Source organism: Triticum dicoccoides, chromosome 4A (genome assembly GCF_002162155.2).
Source record: "Triticum dicoccoides isolate Atlit2015 ecotype Zavitan chromosome 4A, WEW_v2.0, whole genome shotgun sequence".
Lineage (NCBI taxonomy): Eukaryota > Viridiplantae > Streptophyta > Magnoliopsida > Poales > Poaceae > Triticum > Triticum dicoccoides.
The window spans coordinates 736196018-736208938 of NC_041386.1; positions in this window are offsets into that span (position 1 = coordinate 736196018).

Sequence of the window (12921 nt, forward strand, 5' to 3'; positions counted from 1 at the left end):
TGTTGTCTCCCCTAGGGCATCTTGGGTGGTTCCTCACTCGTAGCTACCCCCAGCTTGCCTACCACCACCCCCCTCCCTCGTAATTGCACAAAGTCACCGGTGGAAAAGTTACCATGTACCCTCGTCGACCCACATGTTGTCTCCCCTAGGGCGTCTTGGTTGGTTCCTCACCCGTAGCTACCCCCAGCTTGCCTACCACAATCCCCCTCCCTTGTCATTGCTCGAAGTCACCGGTGGTAAAGTTACCATGTACCCTCGTCGACCCACATGTTGTCTCCCCTAGGGCGTCTCGGATGGTTCCTCACACGTAGCTACCCTCAGCTTGCCTACCACCATCCCCCTCCCTCATCGCTGCTCGAAGTCACCGGTGGGAAAGTTACCATGTATCCTCATCCGCGTTAGACGCTATGTGGATGCATTTAGTGGAAGCTACGTAGGAGTCAACTTGCTTCTATCACTCTCTCCTACGACAACGTAACCGGATGGATTATTAATTGCAACGCATGAATCCTATTTTATTAACAAAATTCATGCATAACCAAGCAGTCCCTTCTTTATCATGGTATTTTCTTTAATTACTTCAGTGCTCAGCTGCCCACAATTCTTCTTAATTAGAGCCAAACCACCATATACTCTTTTATTGACACGTGTCTACAATTTATTTCAATTATAGCCAACAAGCATATTCTCTTTTATCGTCAAATAGCATGTAGAGCGCACAACAGTTCACATCTGGGCCTGCCCATTAGCAGGCAACAAAACGACCTATATTTGCAGGACACGATATAAATACAAGAAAATGATGAGTTCAAGGATCCAACTCACGACCTCAAAAATTTGACCACGGGCTACTAGCCACTCAAACAAATGGGTCCTGCTAACCAATGGCCATCATAAATGTTTAAGAATATGTTGCAACGTCAGATTCAAAACATTTATTTTCAGAACTTTCCAAAAAAATAGATTAATATTTATGAATTGCCGAATATTTTTGGAAACACGAACAATTTTATAAATCCCGAACAGTTTTCAAAAATACGAACCATTTTTCGACAATTTCGTTCATTTTTAGAGAAAGATGAACATCATTTGAAATAGGTATATTTTTCAAATAATTCATAAACATTTTTGACAACATGAACCTTTTGAAAAAATACAAACATTTATTGAATGTGTAAACATGTTTTGAACATTGAGAACAATTTTAGAAGATGTGATAACCACGAACATTATTTTGAATTTGTGAACATTTCATTAAAACAAGAATATTTTTAGAAACTGGCATTTTGATTTTTAACCATTAACCTGGTGAACAATTTTGATTTTAAATGCAACTTATTTTGAAAACATATTTTTTTTGTAATACACAAACATTTTGTACGAAACATGGGAACATTTTTTAATTTTGAACACATTTTGGAATGGGAAGAAAAATTAAAGTTTTGAACATTTTAAAAAACTGGAAGAACATTTTGAAATTCTGTTTTTCTAAAATATGAGGGAAAAAATGTAATTCTGGACATTTTGTCAAGATTTTAATTTACAAAAAGGGGAAATAATCTAAAATTGCAAGGAAAAAGGAATCAGGAATTAAAAACAGAGTGTAACAGGAAAGATTAGAAACAGAACAAATAAAAAATGGGCCGGCCCAGTCTTGGGCGTCTTGTGCGAAGCTCTGGCAACTTGATGCTGCATGCGGCAAATAGGCTTTCATATCTGTGTGGGCAGATAAATAAGTGAGCTGGCTTCGCCGGACACAGGGCGCATGGCCCATGTACGAAAATTGTTTTTTCTCTTCTAGCAGATGGATGCACAAAATTTAGTACCACCTCGGATAAAGAAAAACTTTATGTCGGTGAACGGACGAAAAAATCGAAAGAACACACCTTGCTTTATTAGTAACTTGCAAAAATGCCCGTGCGTTGCAATGGATGAATGACACAATCAACTCATTAAAGCCCTCTTTATTTATTTTCTTGGAGACATGGAAAGAACTTAGTCAATTCAAAATAAGAAGCATTAACCATGACCGATTTCTGGACCAAACTTTTTTTTTGAAACATAATTAACTTTATTCCTCAAATAATAGCGAGATCGTTTACATAAGAGTGAGAAATAAAGTCAGGGATGACAGAATCCCAAAACATAGAAGAATATTCTCTAAAAGAACATTGTGCTAACTCATGAGCCACCACATTTGCTTCATGTAGGCAGTGAGAATACTCCACAGTCGCAAAGTCCAAAGATAATTGCTTGCATTCTAGTACAGTAGCATCATCACGCCTCACATATGCATCTGGATTTTGCACTAGTTCCACCACAAAGCTATTATCCGACTCCACCAACACTTTGTTGCACCCTATTTTCTCAGCTAAGTATAGCCCATTCCTGATTGCTGTCATCTCTGCTGAATCAACACTGCCGACTTGAGGTATATACCATGTTGCCGCCGCAATAAATTTTCCTCGTCCGTCACGAGCAATAGCTGGGTACCACTGCATAAACTAATTACATGCATAAACGGAAACCTCTCATGCCGAGTCGCTAATCAGGGAACCGGTACTATAATATGGTAGTAGCAGCAGGCAGCTCACCATCTGGTATTGAGACGCGAAGGTACCACTGGTGACTCTGTCCGCAAGATCACCATCCACTAGTAGAAAAAAAACCCCATTCGTCCCGGTTCGTGAGGGCCATTTTTCCCGGTTCACTAAGCAGGATTAAAGGGTCGTCATTAAAGCCCTGTCTCTTTAGTCCCTGTTCGCCCAGGAACCGGGACAGATGGGGCTCCACGTGGCCGCTACCGCTTGCCCGGGCAGGGGGGCCTTTTGTCCCGGTTGGTGCCATCAACTGGGACCAAAAGACTTCCACGTGTCAGCATTTCAGGGGCTGGGTTTTTTGTTTTTTTTTTGAAGGGAGGGGGGTTGGGGGGGTTTTGTAGGGTTAATTTAGGGGTTTCATATATTGTGTTAGCTAGCTAATAGAGAGAAGTGTCCTCTCTCATATCCGTGCTTGGTCGATGCTATGTATAGAGAGGACTCGACACGCTAGCTAGCTAGTAAACAAATGAAGAAAACTATTAAGTACAGAAGATCGTCATGAACATATACAGAGAGAAGTGATCGACCTCTCCTTCTCTCCGAGAGATTGGTTGAACAACAAGTTTTTGTATATCTTACCGACGGTACTGGCTACATATATATATTCAATGTGTAAGATCTCTTACAATACCCTAACATATGAACTCAACTTCCACATACATGGTGGTATTCTCCGGCTTTATTGATGACGTGGTAAAGAAAGAATCCAGCCAATTCCTCTTGAATTGCTCGCATGCGATCTTGTGGTAGGAGTTCATTCCGCATCTCCCACATCTAATTTGAATAAGGGGGTCAATACATATATATGAATGAAACTCAACAGAAATGATGGTAATGAAATAAACTTGTGAATATTTTTGCTTACGCACTTCATATTGTCTTTTAGAGTAGCCCCGCCTATTCTTGGCCGTCACATTGTAGATGAACTCACAGACGTAGTATCCACAGTAATTATTCCTGGGTTCCTGCCACAAGCACTTTACGAGAAATAGAGGTCAATCAAACTGATAATGAAGCATTATAAATGGCATTGATGAAAGTAGCTAGAATTAACAGGAGATGCGCGGAACTAGCTAGCTAGTAGTACTTACTTTCGAGAATTTTCATCGCAGATCCCGCGGTAGTCCCGAAAATTCTGCGGTGGATACTTTCCAAGCACTGCGAGACAAAGAAAACAATTACTTGATATCATGAAATGAACAAAGTTGCCGATATGGTGCGATAATGATCGATTCAACTTACTTCTCGAGCATTTTAGACATGTCCGCATATTCCTTGCGATCTTTTCGTCTCGAATCTAAGACGCTTACTAGTCCCTGCTCAAGAGGAGAATATAGTGGAAACTGCGCACGTATGCATATAACTCATCAGTTACATTAATTACTATAACCTTGAGTAATAATTAAGAGAAACCGAATATGCACAAGACAGTAACACTCACTTGAAGTTGTAAGGGAGGAGTATTGTATCTTTGTTTTGATTTATTACCAACGATCGTAGCAAGTTCTGCTCAGTTTCTTCGGCATGAAATTTAACCGTAAATTCATCTATGAGATTTGTGTTAATGAACCCAATATCATACATTTCAGCTTTTCTGCATTCGACAATCTTTAATCTGCATAATATAGTAAGGATAATTATATATACAAGCAATGAAAGAGCTGCGCTATATATAGAGACTTAATGACAGAAGTAGTACTTACAGACAGTAGCAAGTGACCGTTAATTTATCGAAGGCCTTTAGATTGAAAAACTGGAAGAACTCCTCAAATGGAACAGACAACTCCTCAATTCCAACGAGGTCGTGTTGATCCTCCTTAACTTTCAGTGTCAAAGTACCGATTTTATTCCCAGCCGACTGCGCCTTTCTGCAGGTTTCCATCTACCAATCGTGGAATCTTCGCATCATCGTTGTTAGAGTAGTTCCATCTTTGACGAGAGGCTTCCCGTACTCGTATTTGAATTCGTCCGGCTCCATTATATCAAAATGTGCATCGTCGTAATCTCCAGGATTGGTACCGGGCAAGATCCCCGAATGATTAGCGACGATATCGCTAGACCCCTTGAGCGGGGGGCACGATTGGTTCGCTTGTTCGTCGAGGTGGGGAATTTTTTCCCAGTTCTTCATTCTTGTAACCTTTTGCCACTGCAAGTACTTCCCGACCGCTTCGCTTCCTTATATGTCTTTTCAGTAATGCGCTCATAGTTGGTTTGCGGCGGAGACGGTGGTGGTCGCTGTAGGGCATCCAAAGTGCGCTTCGCTTTTATCGGATCTATCTTCTCCTCCGGAGGTGGATGTCTCTTAGCTCTTTGCGTAGCGAAGTAGTCCCTCACTTGGGCTTGACAGATCACCTCGTTTTCCTTCTCGGTCATCTCGTATGGTAACTTCTCTGGAGTCTTGAGAGATGGCCCGAATTTGTATTGCCTCCCGCCTGTACTGCTAGACGCCGGAGCAGGCTGAGCGGCTGCGGCTTTCTTCTTTAGTTGCTTACAAGGCGGAGGAGAAGGATTGCGACGTGATAACCCACAAGTGTAGGGGATGGCAACAGTTTTCGATAAGTAAGAGTGTCGAACCCAACGAGGAGCTAAAGGTAGAATAAATATTCCCTCAAGTTCAATCGTCCACCGATACAACTCTACGCACGCTTGACGTTCGCTTTACCTAGAACAAGTATGAAACTAGAAGTACTTTGTAGGTGTGATAGGATAGGTTTGCAAGATAATAAAGAACACGTAAATAAAAAGCTAGGGGCTGTTTAGATAAAGAAGCAATAAAGTTAGTTTTAGTAGAGAGCTTTTTTGTCACGAGAAAGTTATTTGTCCAAGGCAATCGATAACTAGACCGGTAATCATTATTGCAATTCTATTTGAGGGAGAGGCATAAGCTAACATACTTTCTCTTCTTGGATCATATGCACTTATGATTGGAACTCTAGCAAGCATCCACAACTACTATAGATCATTAAGGTAAAACCCAACCATAGCATAAAAGTATCAAGTCCTCTTTATCCCATACGCAAACAACCTACTTACTCAGGTATGTGCTTCTGTTCACTCACGCCACCAACCATAAGCAAATCATGAACATATTGCAAACCGTACAATGAGGATCCCTCAGGCTTGCGCGACACGGAGAGCACCATAGGACAGCACCAATAATAAAACATGCAACTCAAACCAATCACGATCATCAATTAACCCATAGGACAAAACGGATCTACTCAAACATCATAGAATAGCCATACATCACTGGAAAATAATATATAGCGTTGAGCACCATGTTTAAGTAGAGATTACAGCGGGTAAGAGAAGGGTTACACCGCTGCATAGAGGGGGGGAGAGATGGTGATGAAGGCGGTGAAGTTGTTGGTGAAGATCGCGGTGACGATGATGGCCCCCGGCAGTGCTCCGGCGCCACCGGAAGCAAGGGGGAGAGAGCCCCCCTTGAGGGAGTCCCGGATTAGGGGGTGTCCGGATAGCCGAACTCTTACCGTTGGCCGGACTCCAAGACTACGAAGATACAAGATTGAAGACTTCGTCCCGTGTCCGGATGGGACTTTTCTTGGCGTGGAAGGCAAGCTTGGCGATACGGATATGTAGATCTCCTACCATTGTAACCGACTCTGTGTAACCCTAACCTATCCGGTGTCTATATAAACCGGAGGGTTTTAGTCCGTAGGACGAACAACAATCATACCATAGGCTAGCTTCTAGGGTTTAGCCTCCTTGATCTCGTGGTAGATCTACTCTTGTACTACCCATATCATCAATATTAATCAAGCAGGAGTAGGGTATTACCTCCATCGAGAGGGCCCGAACCTGGGTAAAAACATCGTGTCCCTTGTCTCCTGTTACCATCCGCCTAGACGCACAGTTCGGGACCCCCTACCCGAGATCCGCCGGTTTTGACACCGACATTGGTGCTTTCATTGAGAGTTCCTCTGTGCCGTCGCCATCAGGTAGGATGCCTCATCTCGTCTTTAAAGACGATACTATCGCCAAAGGAGCCTTGGCCGCTGGCTAGACTCTTCGGCTAGGTGGTTTTCTTATGACCGCCAGTCCGGCCATCCCGCCGACGATGACCTCTCGAGTCATTGAAACCAATCTCCATGTTAGTTCGGAACTTGCCGAACAGTTAGATCCGGTCGAGCTCTCCTCCATAAACGAGCTCTTGGATCGCATCGCTTCCCTGGGAGTCGCCACAGATTACGACCGGATCTGGCCTAAAGCCGATCTGAGAGAGATCAACTCTCCCCGGGCTACCCATCATGTTGCTGTGATAGAGGAGCGATGCGGCGATTCTTCGTCTACCTTAAGGACTATCTACGTCCGGATTCCCGATCCCTCCATGTCGGATTCCTGCGGAGGGACGGATGTCGATCAAGCCCTGAACCTAAAGTCAGGCGGCGGGCCGGACTCATTGGATAGCACTCAAAAATCCAAATTTCTGAGTTCGGAAACTTCTCGGCCCTTGAGTCCTAAATTGGACGGGGTTCCAGATTTAGTGCCACCCGCCCACCCAAACATTGGCGATCTCTCTCGAATTCGGCAAGAGCCTGCTGAAACAGTACATTATTACTGGGCCAGATTCCTCCTGGTTATGAACAGGATAAAGGACTGCCGAGAGGAGGACGCAATCCCAATTTATTGCAATAATTGCACGGTCAAGGGAATCCTAAACGCCATAAGTCGTCGCGAAATTACATGCTTTTCTGACTTGGTGACCATAGTACAAAAGTACTGTGCGATGGAGAGCGCCTGGAAAACCGAAAGTAACTTTTGGGATAATCCGGCCCCGAATACATCCCTAGTCCGGAATAAAAGGGTGCATCATTATCAAGCACCTGGGTTGAATACCAAAAAACCAAAACCCCCTAAAGGGTACGGAACCGTACTGAAGGGTTGGCTAAACGGACCCTGCAAAATTCATAGCACAGAGGGCGCCACTCCAACTCATAGCCTTCGAGCATGTTGGATACTACGGCAGGTGGCCAAAAGTGGCGAAGAGCTTCTAGCTTCAGAATCCCAGCCCAGCAACACCAGTACGGTGTTAACAGTCTTCGAGACTTTCGCATCAAATAACATGCGAAAACGACAACTCCGCAACCTTGCCGAAGTCTACCAAGTAGCAACAATAAATCCATGGAGTGACACGGCTATTACCTTCAATGCCAGTGATGAACCTAAATTCCAAACTGCCCGGGCACCAGCCGCATTGGTCCTCAGCCTGATAGTAGACGGCTCCTTCCATTCGACATAACTTATAAGCCACGACGAGCTATTAAGTCACAGGTTTTGGCCGACTTCGTGGCCGAATGGACTGAAGCCGAACTCCCTAAAGAGTACGGCGCATACTCCAATTGGATCATGCACTTTGACGGCTCTAAAATGTTGGCTGGCCTGGGGGCTGGCATCGTCCTGACGTCCCCAACCGGGGACACAGTCCAATACGTCCTTCAGATAATGTATACAGACTCCAACAACGCAGCCGAATACGAGGCCCTTCTGCACGGCCTCCGGATGGCAGTCTCCATGGGCATTCAATGCCTAGAGGTGCGCGGGGATTCAAACCTCGCAATATCTCAAATAAATGGAGACTTTGACGCCAAAGATCCGAAAATGGCAGCATACCGCAATGCGGTCCTAAAAATGTCAGCACGGTTCGAAGGGCTCGAATTTCATCATATAGCCCGGGATAACAACCAGGCGGCGGATATATTGGCACGCATCGGTGCAAAACACGATGCTGTCCCACCCAATATCTTTTTGGAACGGCTGTTCAAGCCATCCGTACTATGGGAAGGGGAGTCCGGCAATAACAATCCGGACCCAACCGCGCCGCCTGACGCCGAACACTCTGACACAACCGGAGGCTCCGCCCCCGAGATTACACCCTCTGCTCACGAAATAATGGCGGTTATCGCCCCGTGGACGGAACCATTCCTAGCCTACCTAACTAGGCAGGAACTCCCCGAAGACCAAAATGAGGCTCGCTGCATAGTACGGCGCTCTAAAGCCTATAAAGTCCATGAGGGAGAGCTTTATAAGAAAAGCACTACCGGAGTCCTTCAAAGGTGTATCTCCGAAGAGGAAGGGCGAAGCCTCCTGGCTGAAATTCATGCCGTACTGGGTGGGCACCACGCCGCAGCCCGGGCCCTTGTAGGCAAGGCCTTCCGTACAGGATTTTATTGGCCGACGGCCCGGGCAGATGCGCAGGACTTAGTCCAACGATGCGTCGGTTGCCAGCTTTTTGCTAACCAAAGCCACATGCCACCCACCGCCCTTAAAACTATACCCATCACCTGGCTGTTCGCGGTCTGGGGGCTTGACATGGTTGGACCCCTCAAGGGAGGAACCCACAAGCAAAAATACCTATTGGTCATGGTGGACAAATTCACCAAATGGATAGAGGCCAAACCAGTTAAAACGGCCGAATCCGGACTAGTGATAGACTTCATATCAGGGGTAGTGCACCGTTACGGTGTCCCCCACAGTATCATCACTGACAATGGCACCAACTTCATGGCCGATGAGGTCAAATCATGGTGCAAAAACATGGGCATCAAGCTCGATTACGCCTCAGTCTATGACCCTCAAACCAACGGCCAAGTCGAACGGGCAAACGGTCTAATCATGAGCGGCATTAAACCCAGACTAGTGCGGTCCCTCAAGGAATCTAACACCCACTGGGTCGAGGAGCTCGACTCCGTACTCTAGGGACCGCGGACCACGCCGAATCGTACTACCGGATTTACACCATTCTTCATGGTGTACGGCGCAGAGGCAGTCTTGCCCTGCGACATAATACATGACTCACCTCGCGTACGCATGTATGAAGAAAGAGAAGCCGAGCTCGATCGGCAGGATAGTTTGGACGCATTGGAGGAGGAGCGCGACGTGGCAAAAGCTCGTTCCGCATTCTATCAACAGCAGGCTCAAAGATATCAAAGCAGGGAAGTACGGGCCAAAGCTTATAATGTTGGTGAACTAGTTCTACGCCTGCCGGACAAGAAAAAGGACAAACTCAAGCCCAAATGGGAAGGTCCCTTCATCATCGACCAGGTCCTGACCGGCGGAGCATACCGTCTGCGAAACGCATCGGATAACCGACTCGAGCTGAACCCATGGAACGCAGCACGTCTACGAAGATTCTACGCCTAAGTGCCGGACTCCAAGTTCGTCTCCTTCCTTCGTCCGCATTCTTTATTTTTGCTTTTTGCTATCTTTTATTTCTCTCCTTCCTCCTTCTTCTTCTTGTAGCCTTTAGAGGCTCGTTTGCACTTTTTCCGCAAACACTTAACGCGCTATCTGCGCTCATTATACCTGGGGGATTCTTTAACAGAAGCTTATTTATACAGGCTTCATGCCCAATACATGCGTTAAACTTCCGCATGTACCTTTTATTCACCATTATATGCATCGATATGACTTAAGTTTTGGCCAAGCTGGGTTGCCTGGCTCCTGTGCTTACCCCTACGTTCCCGATTGTTCAGCTAGGTGGTAAAGGGAGCACCTCTGCGATTGTTACTGCCGGGTCAGCCGGATGTGTACCTCAGACTGGGTGAAGCCGAAAGCTAGCGTTCTTAAGGGAATATTCGGTCGGTGAATTGAACGATGATTTTTAACTTTTTACCCATCTGCCCCCAGATGATTTTCTGCTTTCATAGCAGGTTTGACATGCACTTTAGGGCATGCATCCCAACGAAAGGAACCCTTAACGGAACTATTCTCCCTGGAAGATGTTTCTTACTACCCATGTAATATAACATAACTAGTTGGGCACTTGTCTGATACAGCAACAATGACCCCTACTCCTTGTCTCCATGCATACCACGGTTCTTATATAACCACGAAGGTATTCGGACACACTCCGGACTATTGGGTCCGGAGGTCGAAGCGAAAAGGTCCGCTACGACAAACGATCTACAATCCGGCTAGAAGGCATTTTTTTTCATGTCATATTTTTACATAGTCAACTCGACTCATTGTATTCCTCCTCAATGCCATCTAATAGGCTATCTAATTTACAATCTTGCTGGGAATACTTGGCGGCCAATTCTACTTGGCCGTACACTAAGCTTACAGGGATCTCCATCCCATCAGGCCCCACAGGTCCGACCTCGGGCATGTGGTTTGGGTCAGCCTTCGTGTACCGCCTCTTCACCATGGCCCAGGCCTCCCTGGCGCCTTGATGGCAGCCCGATATCTTCCATAGCCGGAAGCGCCGCCGTGCCCCTTGAAGCTGCTCCGCCAGCTCCCCAATGCCTTCGGGCAGGGAGATAGATGGCCACAAGGCTTGGCCGATGCCTTTCATCACCTGCCGGACTCGTTCGTGCAGCTGACGCAATTCGGGAAGAAGATCACCCAAAGAATTGGGCATCTCCTCAGGACGACCTGTGAGCAAACCTACATACATGTTTATGTTAGTCGCCTTCCTCGCCGAACTCTTTCAAAGTTCGCTCAAGCACTTACTAAAAATGCCGCGACGAAGCCGCCGATTCTCCTTTACGGAGTCAGACAACTGGGCACGAACGTCCTTTAGTTCCTCACCCAGCTTGGTGTTGGCGTCTTGGTGATTATTCTTCACCTGCCGCACCCTCGTAAGCACGCTCTCGCCGGCCTTTAACTGGCGTAAGAGCTGTTGCTTGTCCGGATCTAGTCCGGCGCCATCTGCAATGTTTTGGTCAGATTTACACACCCGCCGCACTTTATAAACTATTTTTAAAAAAAAAGCATATATTACTAGAGGGGGCCTCTGTAGCTCCCCCTGTAGCGGCTAGTGCGGCCTCAAGTGTTGGAAATATGCCCTAGAGGCAATAATAAATTAGTTATTATTATATTTCCTTGTTCATGATAATCGTTTATTATCCATGCTATAATTGTATTGATAGGAAACTCAGATACATGTGTGGGTACATAGACAACACCATGTCCCTAGTAAGCCTCTAGTTGACTAGCTCGTTAATCAATAGATGGTTACGGTTTCCTGACCATGGACATTGGATGTCATTGATAACGGGATCACATCATTGGGAGAATGATGTGATGGACAAGACCCAATCCTAAGCCTAGCACAAAGATCGTGTAGTTCGTATGCTAAAGCTTTTCTAATGTCAAGTATCTTTTCCTTAGACCATGAGATTGTGCAACTCCCGGATACCGTAGGAATGCTTTGGGTGTACCAAACGTCACGTAACTGGGTGGCTATAAAGGTGCATTACAGGTATCTCCGAAAGTGTCTATTGGGTTGGCACGAATCGAGACTGGGATTTGTCACTCCGTGTGACGGAGAGGTATCTCTAGGCCCACTCGGTAGGACATCATCATAATGTGCAGAATGTGACCAAGGGGTTGATCACGGGATGATGTGTTACGGAACGAGTAAAGAGACTTGCCGGTAACGAGATTGAACAAGGTATCGGGATACCGACGATCGAATCTTGGGCAAGTACAATGCCGCTAGACAAAAGGAATTGTATACGGGATCGATTGAGTCCTTGACATCGTGGTTCATCCGATGAGATCATCGTGGAACATGTGGGAGCCAACATGGGTATCCAGATCCCGCTGTTGGTTATTGACCGGAGAACGTCTCGGTCATGTCTGCATGGTTCCCGAACCCGTAGGGTCTACACACTTAAGGTTCGATGACGCTAGGGTTATAAAGGAAGTTTGTATGTGGTTACCGAATGTTGTTCGGAGTCCCGGATGAGATCCCGGACGTCACGAGGAGTTCCGGAATGGTCCGGAGGTAAAGATTTATATATAGGAAGTCTTATTTTGGTCGCCGGAAAAGTTTCGCGCATTATCGGTATTGTACCGGGAGTGCCGAAAGGGGTCCGGGGGTCCACCGGGGGGGGTCCACCTGCCCCGGGGGGCCACATGGGCTGTAGGGGGTGCGCCTTGGCCCATATGGGCCAAGGGCACCAGCCCCAAGAGGCCCATGCGCCAAGGAGACTTGGGGAGGGAAGAGTCCAAAGGGGGGAAGGCACCTCTGAGGTGCCTTGGGAGGATGGACTCCTCCCCCCCTCTTGGCCGCACCCCTTCCTTGGAGGAAGGGGAAAGGCTGCGCCCTCCCCCCTCTCTTGCACCTATATATAGTGGAGGGGAGGGAGGGGAAGCCACACCTGACTCCCTGGCACCTCCCTCCCTCCCGTGACACCTCCTCCTCTCCCGCAGGTGCTTGGCGAAGCCCTGCAGGATTGCCACGCTCCTCCACCACCACCACGCCGTTGTGCTGCTGCTGGATGGAGTCTTCCTCAACCTCTCCCTCTCTCCTTGCTGGATCAAGGCATGGGAGACGTCACCGGGCTGAACGTGT